Consider the following 12,973-nt stretch of genomic DNA (forward strand, 5'->3'; position numbering starts at 1 on the left):
CTTCCAAAGTGTCTGAACCATTTTTAATTGCCACCAAGAGTTACCATATCTCCACATTCTCCTTAGCATTTGTTTTTGTCAGTGTTCCAGATTTTAAGCTGCTTTAATCCATGATGAGGAGCATTTTTCCATATGCTTATTTCATAACTCTTTATCTTCCATGTGAGATGTTTGTTAGAGTCAGTGAGCCATTATCTTTGATTTTTTTTTTTTTTTTGTAATTTGATTATTGCCTGCCTACGTGGACGTTTTTTGATATTTATCCTGCTTGATGTTCTCTGAGCTTTCCGAATTAATGGTTTGGTATCTTACATTATACTGGGGATATTACTGTTCACTGGTCTTTTAAATATTTTTTTCTCTTTTTGTCCTGACACTTACATCATGCATATGATATACCTTTTATTTTTGTTCCACATTACTTGAATGTTCTGTTCTTTTTTTTTTTTTTTTTCTTTGTAAAGTTTTTATTCTATTTGCTTTCCAGTTTGGGAGGTTTCTATTGAGATACCCTAAACTCAGAGACTCTTTCTGCCCCTATGATCAGTCTACTAGTAAGCTCATCATATGTTTTTCTCATTTCTGTTATACTGAGTTTTATTTCTATCTTTCTTTTTTGTTTTTTTTTTCAATCTCAGAGTTCCCATCTCTCTGTTTACCTTGCCCATCTGCTATTGTATGACATCTATTTTATCCAAGAGAGAACTTAGCATATTAATTGTTTGTTCTTGTTTTGTTCAGTCACTAAAATTTGCCTGACTCTTTGGAACCCCATGGACTGCAGCATGCCAGCCTTCCCTGATCTTCACTATCTCCCAGATCTTGCTCAAATTTACGTTCATTGATTCGCTGGTGCTATCTAAACTTCTCATCCTCTGCTTCCCCCTTCTCATCTTGCCTTCAATCTTTCCCAGCATCAGGGTATTTTCTGATAAGTCGGCTCTTCACTCCAGGTGGCCAAATTATGGGCGATTCAGCTTCAGCTCAGTCCTTCCAATTAATATTCAGGACTCATTTCCTTTAGGATCTACTGGTTTGATCTCCCTGCAGTCCAAGGGACTCTTAAGAGTCTTCTCCAACACCACAGTTCAAAAGCATCAATTCTTCAGTGATCAGGTTTCTTTACAGTCCAACTCTCACATCCATACTTGACTACTGGAAAAACCATAGCCTTGACTAGATGGACCTTTGTTGCGAAGTAATCTCTCTGTTTTTTAATATGCTGTCTAGGATGGTCATAGATTTTCTTTCAAGGAATAAGTGTCTTTAAATTTCATGGCTGCAATCACCATCTGCAGTGATTTTAGAGCCCCGAAAAATGAAGTCTGACACTGATTCCACTGTTTCCCCATCTATTTGCCATGAAGTGATGGGATTGGATGCCATGATCTTAGTTTTCTGAATGTTGAGCTTTAAGCCAACTTTTTCACTCTCCTCTTTCACTTTCATCAAGAGGTTCTTTAGTTCTTCTTCACTTTCTGCCATAAAGGTGGTGTCATCTGCATATCTGAGGTTATTGATATTTCTCCTGGAAATCTTGATTCCAGCTTGTGCTTCTTCCAACCCACTGTTTCTCATGATGTACTCTGCATATAAGTTAAATAAGCAGGGTGACAATATACAGCCTTGACTTACTCCTTTTCCTATTTGGAACCAGTCTGTTGTTCCATGTCCAGTTCTAACTGTTGCTCCCTGATCTTCATACAGGTTTCTCAAGAGGCAGGTCAGGTGGTCTGGTATTCCCATCTCTTTAAGAATTTTCCACAGTTTATTGTGATCCACACAGTCAAAGCCTTTAGCATAATCAATAAACACAGAAATAGATGTTTTTCTGAATTCTCTTGCTTTTTCAATGATCCATCAGATGTTGGCAATTTGACCTCTGGTTCCTCTGCCTTTTCTAAAACCAGCTTGTACATCTGGAAGTTCATTGTTCATGTATTGCTGAAGCCTGGCTTTGAGAATTTTAAGCATTACTTTACTAGTGTGTACTGCTTCTGCTGCTAAGTTACTTCAATCATGTCCGACTCTGTGCTACCCCATAGACAGCAGCCCACCAGGCTCCGTCCCTGAGGTTCTCCAGGCAAGAACACTGGAGTGGGTTGCCATTTCCTTCTCCAATGCATGAAAGTGAAAAATGAAAGTGAAGTAGCTCAGTCGTGTCCTACTCTTAGCAACCCTGTGGACTGCAGCCTACAAGGCTCCTCCGCCCATGGGATTTTCCAGGCAAGAGTACTGGAATGGGTTTCCATTGCCTTCTCCAGTAGTGTGTGAGATGAGTGCAATCATGGGGTAGTTTGAGCATTCTTTGCCATTGCCTTTCTTTGGGATTGGAATGAAAGCTGACCTTTTCCAGTCAGCTGAGTTTTCCAAATTTGCTGAGTTTTCAGCAGTGTGGCCACTGCTGAGTTTTCCAAATTTGCTGGTATATTGAGTGCAGCAGTTTCACAGAATTGTCTTTTAGGATTTGAAATAGCTCAACTGGAATTCCATCACCTCCACTAGCTTTGTTCCTAGTGGTGCTTCCTAAGGCCCACTTGACTTCACATTCAGGATGTCTGGCTCTAGGTGAGTGACCACACCATGGTGATCATCTGGGAAAAGCTCACTATTGGACAAGACCCTGATGCTAGGAAATACTGAAGGCAGCAGGAGAAGGGGATGGCAGAGGATGAGATGGTTGAATGGCATTACCAAGTCAATGGAAATAAGTTTGAGCAAGCTTAGGAGATGGTGAAGGGCAGGGAACCCTGCCTGGCTGCAGTTCATGGAGTCACAGAGTCAGACAGGCCTGAGCGACTGCACAGCCACAAGCTTTGTCATAGCTTTCCTTCCAAGAAGCAAGTGTTTTGTTTTGTTTGTTTGTTTGTATGTTTTTTAATTTCGTGGTTGCAGTCACCATCCACAATGATTTTGGAGCCCAAGAAAATAAAACCTGTAACTGTTTCCACTTTTTCCCCTTCTGTTCGGCGTGACGTGATGGGACCAGATGCCATGACCTTTGTTTTTTAAATGTTGAGTTTCAAGCCAGCTTTTTAGCTCTCCTCTTCACTAATATCAAGAGACTGTGCAGTTCCTCTTCACTTTCTACCATTAGAGTGGTGTCATTTGCATATCTGAAGTTTTTGCTCTTTCTCCTGACAATCTTGTCTCCAGTTTTTGATTCATCCAGCCCAGTTTTTTGCATGATAAACTCTGCATATAAGTTAAATAAGCAGGGTGACAATATACAGCCTTGTCATACTCCTTTCCTGATATTGAGCCAGTCAGTTGTTTCATGTCCAATTCTAACTTTTGCTGCTTGACCCACATACAGATTTCTCAGGAGACAGGTAAGGTGGTCTGGCCTTCTCATCTCTTTAAAACTTTCCACAGTTTGTTGTGATCCACAGAGTCAAGGCTTTAGCATAGTCAGTACAGTAGAAGTAGGTTTTTTTTTTTTTTTTTCCTCAGAACTCCTCAGTATGACCCATCTGTCTTGGGTGGTCCTGCATAGCATGGCTCATAACTCATTGATTTATGAACCCTCCTTGGCTTTGTGATCCATGAAGGGGATAAATCACAGTTGTCTTAAATTATGCTTTGAATAACTTCAACATCCTTGCTATGTTTGATTCTGACTTATTCTGCCCCTTCAAGTTCTGTTTTTCAGGAAGTATTGTTCCTGAAGCTGAAGTTCCAGTACTTTGACCACCAACTGATTGAAAATGACTTTCTGTTATACCTTATAATTTTTCTTGATAGCCAGACAGGATGGATTGGATAAAGGAACTGTGTAAATTGACCTTCTCTAATATTGTGGTGAAGGCACAGGGGAAGCATTTTGTGTCTTGAGATTAAGGCTCAGTATTTTAGTGAATTTATCCCTGCCTCTGGACTGTAAAACTCTTGTGTTTGATTTTTTTCTTTTTTTTTTTCCACTCCCCTTAGGTGGGATAGTTTGACTACCATGGTCTTGAGTTTTTTGTTTGCTCTTTCCCTTTCTCCCAGTTAATTAGGATCTGATAACACTTCTGTAGGCAGGTTAGGCTCTGCTGAACTAGTTTCAGCTGAGAGCACGCCTTGCTAAGAGTACTCTGGTGTATTTCTTTTCCCAAGTCTCTTACTAAAATAGGAGGCAATTTTCTACTGATGTTAACCATGGGAACCTTTGTGGGCTCCTGGAGGTAAACCTCATGTTGTGGGCCCTTCTAGGATTTGCCCCCATTCAGCATGAACTCTCAGAACTTTCCATATCTAACCTCAAGCAACAGGGCAAATGCAGTTCTGGTTTCCTACTTGGGCACTGGTTCCCACAAGCAGTTCCTCCTCATTTCTGCTGTGGGAAGTTGCTAGTCTCTGTATTTCTCCATCTGGTCTCCCTTGTAAGCAGTACTGCCCCTTGTTTTCTCATCCCTCTGGGAGATTTTAGAAGGACTGAAGATTTTTCAGTTGTTTAACTCTTGTTGGACAAAGTGTTGTCTTCTAATCTTCTTACATGCAGAACTGGAAACTCCAGAATTATTATTTATTTAGAAAATTTTCATCGAAATTTTACTGTGTGCCAGAAATCTACTTAGTAGATGGGGATTAAACACAAATCAGACAGACAAATTTATATTTTAGGTGCTTATGATTTACTAATGACATTTTAAAAGACTTTTGATATTAAATGATTCCATTAGTGCCAGGGTCCAGCCTCGGCAGGATCCAGGGGATACCCTCAGGATGAACGGCGTCAGCGAGAAAGAGAGAGAAGACACGTGAGACCAGCCTTGATAGGGCCAAGTCTGCGAGAGAGAGAGAGAGAGAGAGAGAGAGAGAGAGAGAGAATGACAATATGGGTGTTTTTGCAGGGTCTGGCAGAGTCTGGCAATGCTTTATTTTTTACCGTGGCTTTTATACCCTAAATTAGTGCATTTCTAAGGGGAAGATAGTTTAACATTACATCAGTTTGTTCTTCACAAAACCAGGGTGTTTTCTGCATACTTCTTTGTTTATGAGGGTCTAGAACATTATCTTCTGGCCTTGGGACCTATTGACATTTTATGACCTAGGTGAATGCAAAGCTGTTTTCCGTAATCTATTCTTTAATGAACACAAAGGTCAGTCCTTTTGCAGAAGTTATCAGTTAAATTTACCTAAAAGGTTTACCACACAAACACTCTGCAGCTTCAGTGAGGCAGCCCCTATTTAGCATTCCTGGTTAAAATTAACAATTTTAAACTCTTATTTTTCTAAATCTTTAACTATAACCACTTTTAGAATAATATTTTTATGTTCTCTAATAGGGCTTCCTCACCCTCGAAGGGCTCTGTGCCTATTAGGGCCTTTATGTGATCAGGTTCTTTATGCTGTTTTATGATTAGGGTATTATAAGCAATCATGCATTTTAGTACCAAGGGCATAACGCATTTGCCAAACAAACTAAAATACCAACAAAGGAGTTTAAATTAAAACACTCCTTTCACCCTGGATAATCTCATTAAATACCACCACCCGGGAAACTTATTGATTAAAGTTCTAAATTGATTCTTATTTGGAAAGAGATCAGGGAAGGCCTTCTGCCTGTGCCACAGAAATTAGGGAGTAGTCTATTGAAGCAAGCATCAGAAAGACAGATATCATCTTTAAGGTGAGCGCTGGGGGCAGTTTTTCGGAATCCCTGGAAACCTGATCCACCTTGCCCTCAGGTTTTCTCCCTCATGACCTTGTCATGGGTGGGATCTCATGTGCCGGCTCCTGGCACATTAGAGCTTAAAAAGGAAGCACAGCTCGTTACAGAGAGGCGAAACCTGATCTTGCTGTCATAGAATAAATTATTTCTACATGGCTGAAATCCTGGTGTGTATATAAGCTAACTGATCTCACAACAACCTTGCCATGAACATTGTAGTTCTACTATATCTAGAATGTATGGTAGTATATTAAATTAAAATACCAAAAGGAAAATAAAACAGGTAGAACAACTTTCCTATAGGCAACCAAGTATAATGCAAACAAAACAAATCTTAAAACCTCTGGCTGTTTTGAGCCTATTTGCTGTGGTCTGAATGCTTATGTGCCACCAAAATTTATCTGTTGAGATCTTAACTTTCAAAGGTGATGGTAGTAGGATCTTTGGGAGGAGTTTAAGTCATGATGGTGGAAATCTGGTAAATTGAATTAAATTTTTTAAATAACATTATGAGAAACGCCAGGACACTTCCTCCCTCATATCTCAGTCAGTAAAGAATCTGCTTGCAGTGCAGGAGACTTAGGTTCAATCCCTGGGTTGGGAAGATCCCCTGGAGAAGAAAATGGCAACTCATTTCAGTATCCTTGCCCAGAAAATCTCATGGACAGAGGAGCCTGGTGGGCTGCAGCCCACGGGGTCACTAAGAGTCAAGCACGACTGAGTAGCTAATAGCTTCTTTCTTTTTCTGCCATGTAAGGACCCAATGAAAAGTTTCACTTAACATGATAGCACACTGATCTCAGACTTCCAGCCTCCAGAACTGTGAGAAATCAGTATTTATTGTGTATAAGCTTAGTCTGTGGTATTTTGTTATAGCACCTAACAAACTAAGGCAGTACATAACCTATATAAATTTAAGTAAACTGTCTTAATAGTATGGTCTTTTTCAGGCTAGCACATAATCCATGAATCCTGAGAATCTAAAACAATTGTTTATCAATATTAAACATAAGTGAGTGCTTAACAGAAAGATTCAGTTCAGTTCTGTCGCTGAGTCATGTCCGACTCTTTGCAACCCCACTGTCTGCAGCACACCAGGCTTCCCTGTCCATCACGAGCTCCCGGAGCTTGCTCAGACTTATTGGCATCAATTTGGTGATGCCATGCAACCAGCTCATCCTCTGTCATCCCCTTCTCTTTCTGCCTTCAATCTTCCCCAGCATTACGTTTTTTCCAATGAGTCAGTTCTTCTCATCAGGTGGCCAAAATATTGGAGATTCAGCATCAGTCCTTCCAATGAATATTCAGGATTGGTTTCCTTTAGGATTGATTGGTTTGATCTCCTTGCAGTCCAAGGGACTCTCAAGAATCTTCTCCAACACCACAGTTCAAAAGTATCATTTCTTTGGCGCTAGGCTTTCTTTATAGTCCAACTCTCACATCCATATATGACTACTCGATAAACCATAGCTTTGACTATATGGACTTTTGTCAGATTAGAAAATAAATTTATTTCTTACTATGTTTGCAACTGGCATTCAGACTTTGTGTGACCTCAAAAAAACTATCAATATGTTAAAAATATTTGTCTACTGTATAATAAATTGCATATTAATACTGACTCCACTCCATATTAATACTGATTGCCACTGTGTAGGCAATTTATATGATTCAGTCAATATATTTCTGTTAAACGCTCAGAAGACAGAAAAATCACTTTAAGATAGTAGAAATAACTCTGGAACTTTATTTTCTCATCAAGAAAGGGGGTTTTGTGGTATGAATATATGTTTATATATATATACATATATATGCTTTAAGAATCCATTATAAAAATCCCTAAATGCTCACCGGAGCTCACATGCCAAAGATTTTTATTTTGAAGATAAATTTATTATCACATCAGTATTGTCGAAAAGAAGAAAGAGAGAGGAAGGGGGAGAGAAGGAATAAAAACCAAGCAACTATCACAGCAGATTATATCACTGTATAGAAATATAGAAATAAAAAAAAAATTATCAAAGCACCCAAGTTAATATAGGTGCCTATGATGTGATTGACTTATAGGCAGAAAGTCTGGAGTAAACCATAATTAAAACTTATCATGTTTGACTTTGACCAACACTCTTTATTTCTTTAAACTTTAAATTCCTCATTTGAAATAATGAGTGATTTTACAGTCCACAGAACTGTAAAGCTGAAAAAAATGAGACGTTTGGAAAAATTCGACAACATATTGTGTGGCACACAGTTGAGGCTCTATAAATGCTTGATGATTTCTTTCTTAGTCAAACAGTTAATGACAGCCATAGGAGCTGGAACTTGGGAAAAAATATAAAAGGATGACAAAAATAAGGAAATAGACAAATAAAGAGAAAATATAAGACCCTACATTACTGTATTATTTTTGACAACCTAACGATAAAACTATCTCAGTATGATACCTCCAAAGCTAGTCAACTGATGGATGTGACTATAACCTGAGTGACATATTTCCTGGAATTACTTATATTAAAGAGCTCTTCAGCATAAACACATCTGTTATATCTTAATAATGTTAATATAAGTATAATAATGATAGTATAAGTAACTCACCATAGCCATTATCTAGGAAATCAGATCATTTCCTTTTATCTGTGGGAGTGAAAAAAGTTAAAGGGATTGAAAATCATAATTAAAAAATATGAATCCTGTGGCACAGCTTTCAATTCTGGGGCTATGAATAAAAATAGTAAAATAGTTTTAAATAGTTATGATAGTTTGTCAAAATGCAGATCTTTACAAGACTTCCTCACTGATCCACCTAAGCCTCAGTGATGATTTGGGGACAGGTACCTAATCATCCACTGGATTAGAAATGTAAGTATGTGTAGACTTGTGCTGTTTCTTCTAATTTATTTTTTTATATACTTATTTTGGGGAATAGCTTGTTTGGGGAATATTTATAATTTAAACAATAAAAACCTGAGGACCTATAAATAATTTTCATCTACATTTGGGAGAATGAACTAGTCAATTCAAGGAGCCAAGGGACCACTAATCTCTCTCAATTAAATCCCTCAGTGTACAGCTTTGGGAAAGTTTACTATCCATTTAATAATCATAAAGAGAAAGGTTTTGATATTTCACTTGGCAGCTTAGGCTTCAGAATGTAAAATTAAGCTAAAGTACATATTGAAGTTTATCTCATTTGAGCTTCTCTCCTAAAATTATAAAAATAATTTGTTAATCTGCCAATTTCTGTAGTTACCAGAGTACACTTTTCTTAGGAAATATTTTGATTATTCATTTTTAATCATGCTATATTGGAGCATATACAAAATCAGGGGAAAACTAGTGTTTTTAACATGTACTGCCATATTTAATCCAATTACTATGGTTTTTCCAGTAGTCATGTATGGATGTGAGAGTTGGACTATAAAAAAAGCTGAGCATTGAAGAATTGATGCTTTTGAACTGTGGTGTTGGAGAAGACTCTTGAGAGTCCCTTGGACTACAAGGAGATCCAACCAGTCCATCCTAAAGGAGATCAGTCCTGGGCGTTCACTGGAAGGACTGATGCTGAAGCTGAAACTCCAATACTTTGGCCACCTCAAGTGAAGAGTTGACTCATTGGAAAAGACTCTGATGCTGGGAGGGACTGGGGGCAGAAGGAGAAGGGGATGGCAGAGGATGAGATGGTTGGATAACATCGCTGACTCAATGGACATGAGTTTGGGAAACTCCAGGAGCTGGTGATGGACAGGGAAGTCTGGCGTCCTGCAGTCCATGGGGTCGCAAAGAGTCAGACAGGACTGAGTGACTGAACTGAACTGAATTTTTAAATTAAATTTTATTGGAGCATAGTTGATTTACAATGTTGTGTAAGTGTCTGAGGTACAGCCAAGTGAATCACTTATGTATTTATACAAATATCCCCTCTTGTTTTAGATTCTGTGTTTGTTAGTCCCTCAATCATGTCTGACTTTATGCGACCCCATGGACTATAGCCCATCAGACTCCTCTGTTCATGGAATTATGTTTCATCAGGGGAAACCTGTATGTTGAAATTGTGTACATTCCCATACTTAAGTATTCTTTACCAAGAATGCTTAAATTCCCATCAAACACAAAATTTTTAAGCATATGCCTCATCTTCTCATGAAACCTTTTGCTTTAATTATTTCTGGGTAATATCTGAATAACTGGGAAAGAGAAGAAATTCATTTTCTCTTATTCATTGGGTTTTGGTAGAGATAGAAGATTTCATATAAGGTGGAGTTTGGGAAAGCTGTGTACTCAGAATATAAAGAAGAAATCTTTTTTTTTTTTTTTTCAGTTCCAGAAGGTGTGATCATTGTAAGAAGAGAAGGCTGCATTAAAAGAATAATAATATCTATGTAAAACACCTCTTTATTGTGAACTAATGCTAATTTAAAAGGAAAGGTGGTATCTTGTACAGAATGTTTCAGTGACATAGGAATCAAGCATCTTAACTTATTCTATTAAATTTGTTACTAGATTGCAAGCTTGGAACTGGCAAGTCAGTTATCTTCTTGATCCCTATTTCTTTATCTGTAAGGTAATAGCTTGGATATGTATTTTATAAGTCTTTAACAACTAGAAAAATCAGATCATTCTAAAAATTAAATGGTATTATCTTTTATCAATTTCAAAGGATCAAAAAGCACAAAGTACTGGTTATACTTCGTCTGTGCATAATCTAAGAAAGATCACTAATAATGTCTTTTGTACTAGACTTCTGATTATCTTCATTGCATTTTGAAACCTAAAATATATATATATATAGATTTATAGATTTATAATTATGGAAATCTGTTAACCTGTAGCATTTACACATGTATTTTACTTGCAATACTTAAAAGAGGAGGGTAAAGAATTTGCACTGCACTTGTCAGTATTTAAACTTGAATATGTCAAGAAGCATTATCTGTGAATTTATTTATATAATAGACTCCAAAATCCACATAGTTATAGTAATTCTAACTGTATGTAATATTCAACATAAACCCATTTGTAATCAAAATTGAAATCCAAACCAATCTCTAAAACTATAGTTTTGACTTTGTACAATTATATTATGGCATTATGCTATGTTCAGACCATTAAGAAATCCACAGTTCTTTGCCTAGTAGACAAAAACTTAACACCTTATCACAAAGAATAGACCATTAAGTCATACTGGAACTCAGAATAGAATAAATAAGAAAAAGAAATTATAAAATCTCAATCAGTCTTTCTGACTGAAATATATAGTATAATGCTTAAACAGAAATGATACCATGATTAGAGAATTATCAGTGAAACAATTTGAAGAGGTTTTTTAAATTAAGTAATCTAAAATTTATTTAGAAAATATATAAAATATTAACTTCCACATTTATTAATTTTCTTAGTCATACTTATATTCACTGAGTGATAATATAATAATTTTTTTTGAATAGTAAATTATTCTAAGACATTTCTTTCAAGCATGGTTACATATCTGGAGACCTTATTTTTTGGAACAAAATTCTATACATGTTAGAGAGCCACAGTTCTCAAATGAGAGCACCTTTACTGTTAATCAAACATACTCAGCAGCAGAGGGAGATTCCAAGTTCTCTGTACTCTTTATGGATGGATCCTGTGATGGTAGAAAATTCACTTCCTCTGGGCCAGCAGTTTGTTGGTGCATACCTGAATTCTACGGATCATATCAGTTAAGGAAATAGAGCCACAAAAGGTATTATATTTCTTCTCACTCAAGCAACAAAGAAATTAGTAAACAAGTCTAGTTTGGGGTTCAGTTCAGTTCAGTCCAGTCACTCAATCATGTCTGACTCTTTGTGACATCTACTTCTGCTTTATTGACTAAGTCAAAGCCTTTAACTGTGTGAATTGCAACAAACTGTGTAAAATTCTTAAAGAGATGAGAATACCAGGCTACCTTCTCCCTGCCTCCTAAGAAATCTGTATGCAGGTCAAGAGGCACCAGCTAGAACCACACATGGAACAATGGATTGGTTCCAAATTGGGAAAGGCATATGTCAAGACTGTATATTATTACCCTGCTTATTTAACTTATATGCAGAGTACATCATGCAAAATGCTGAGCTGGATGAAGCACAAACTGGAACCAAGATTGCCTGGAGAAATATCAATAACTTCAGATATGCAGATGACACAACCCTTATGGCAGAAAGTGAAGAAGAACTAAAGAGCCTCTTGAGGAAAGTGAAAAAGCTGGCTTAAAACTCAATATTAAAAGAACTAAGATCATGTCGTCTGGTCCAATCACTTCCTGGCAAATAGATGGGAAAACAATGAGATACTTTATTTTCTTGGGCTCCAAGATCACTAGTGTTAGTTCTAGAAGGTGTTGTAGGTCTTCATAGAACCGTTCGACTTCAGCTTCTTCAGCATGACTGGTTGGGGCATAGACTCGGATTACTGTGCTGTCAAATGGCTTGCCTTGTAAATGAACAGAGATCATTCTGTCGTTTATGAGATTGCATCCAAGTACTGAATTTCGGACTCTTTTGTTGACGATGAGGGTTCCTCCATTTCTCCTAAGGGATTCTTGCCCACAGTAGTAGATGTAACGGTCATCTAAATTAAATTCACCCATTCCATTCCATTTTAGTTCACTGATTCTTAAAATGTCAATGATCACTCTTGTCACTTCCTGTTTGCCCACTCAAAATTTACCTTGATTCATGGATCTAACATGAGCCTAACAAGGTTCCTATGCACTATAAAGACAATTCAGGGTGGAGTTCTAGTAAAGATAAGGACACAGGCAGCATTTTGAGTCTCACAGTATTCAAGAGGGAAGTCTAGATCCTTCAGTGATTGTGAAGTGACAAAAGGGAAGGTTTGATGATAAGGAAGGGGGTGTCTATGACAAAACTGGTTGCCATGGTGACAGGTGTGGCTTTGAAAAATTTGAATAAGGTGGAAACAATCACTGGAGTGACAAATAGATGGGGATGTTTGGTTAAAACCATTTCCACCAAGTTAATACTTTTAATAGGAACCTTTTTTTTTTTTTCTAAATATAACATGGATTAACAGAAATATGACCTTTCAATTGAGGCAGAAGTCTCCCACACGTTGAAAATTTTGTTGATGTTGAAATGGGAGAAATTACCATAGGAAACATCAATCTTATTTGTTGTTATACTCACTTGGCTCCATTGCAAAACTGCTGTTCATTTTACAAAAGAGAATTAGAAGAAGAAGAAGAAAGCTCTTGATGTCTTCTACTCAAACAACATTTCTAAAACTCGCAGCATTTATCTTGCTGATCTTGAATCAGATTTATTCAGATGGTCA

The 12,973-nt window shown here is 37.3% G+C and overlaps 1 long non-coding RNA gene across 1 annotated transcript; it reads right to left on the reverse strand.

The window, feature by feature from the left end:
- Positions 1-7,518: 7,518 nt before the first annotated feature.
- On the reverse strand, positions 7,519-11,532 carry LOC110135872 (uncharacterized). The gene is made up of 3 exons (XR_002313475.2): positions 11,233-11,532; positions 8,252-8,290; positions 7,519-7,977 (listed from the first exon to the last, which is right to left on the reverse strand). It is a non-coding gene; the product is annotated as an uncharacterized lncRNA (long non-coding RNA).
- Between the last annotated feature and the right edge of the window lie 1,441 nt (positions 11,533-12,973).

The sequence above is a fragment of the Odocoileus virginianus genome, chromosome 8, assembly GCF_023699985.2.
Source record: "Odocoileus virginianus isolate 20LAN1187 ecotype Illinois chromosome 8, Ovbor_1.2, whole genome shotgun sequence".
NCBI classification, from domain to species: domain Eukaryota; kingdom Metazoa; phylum Chordata; class Mammalia; order Artiodactyla; family Cervidae; genus Odocoileus; species Odocoileus virginianus.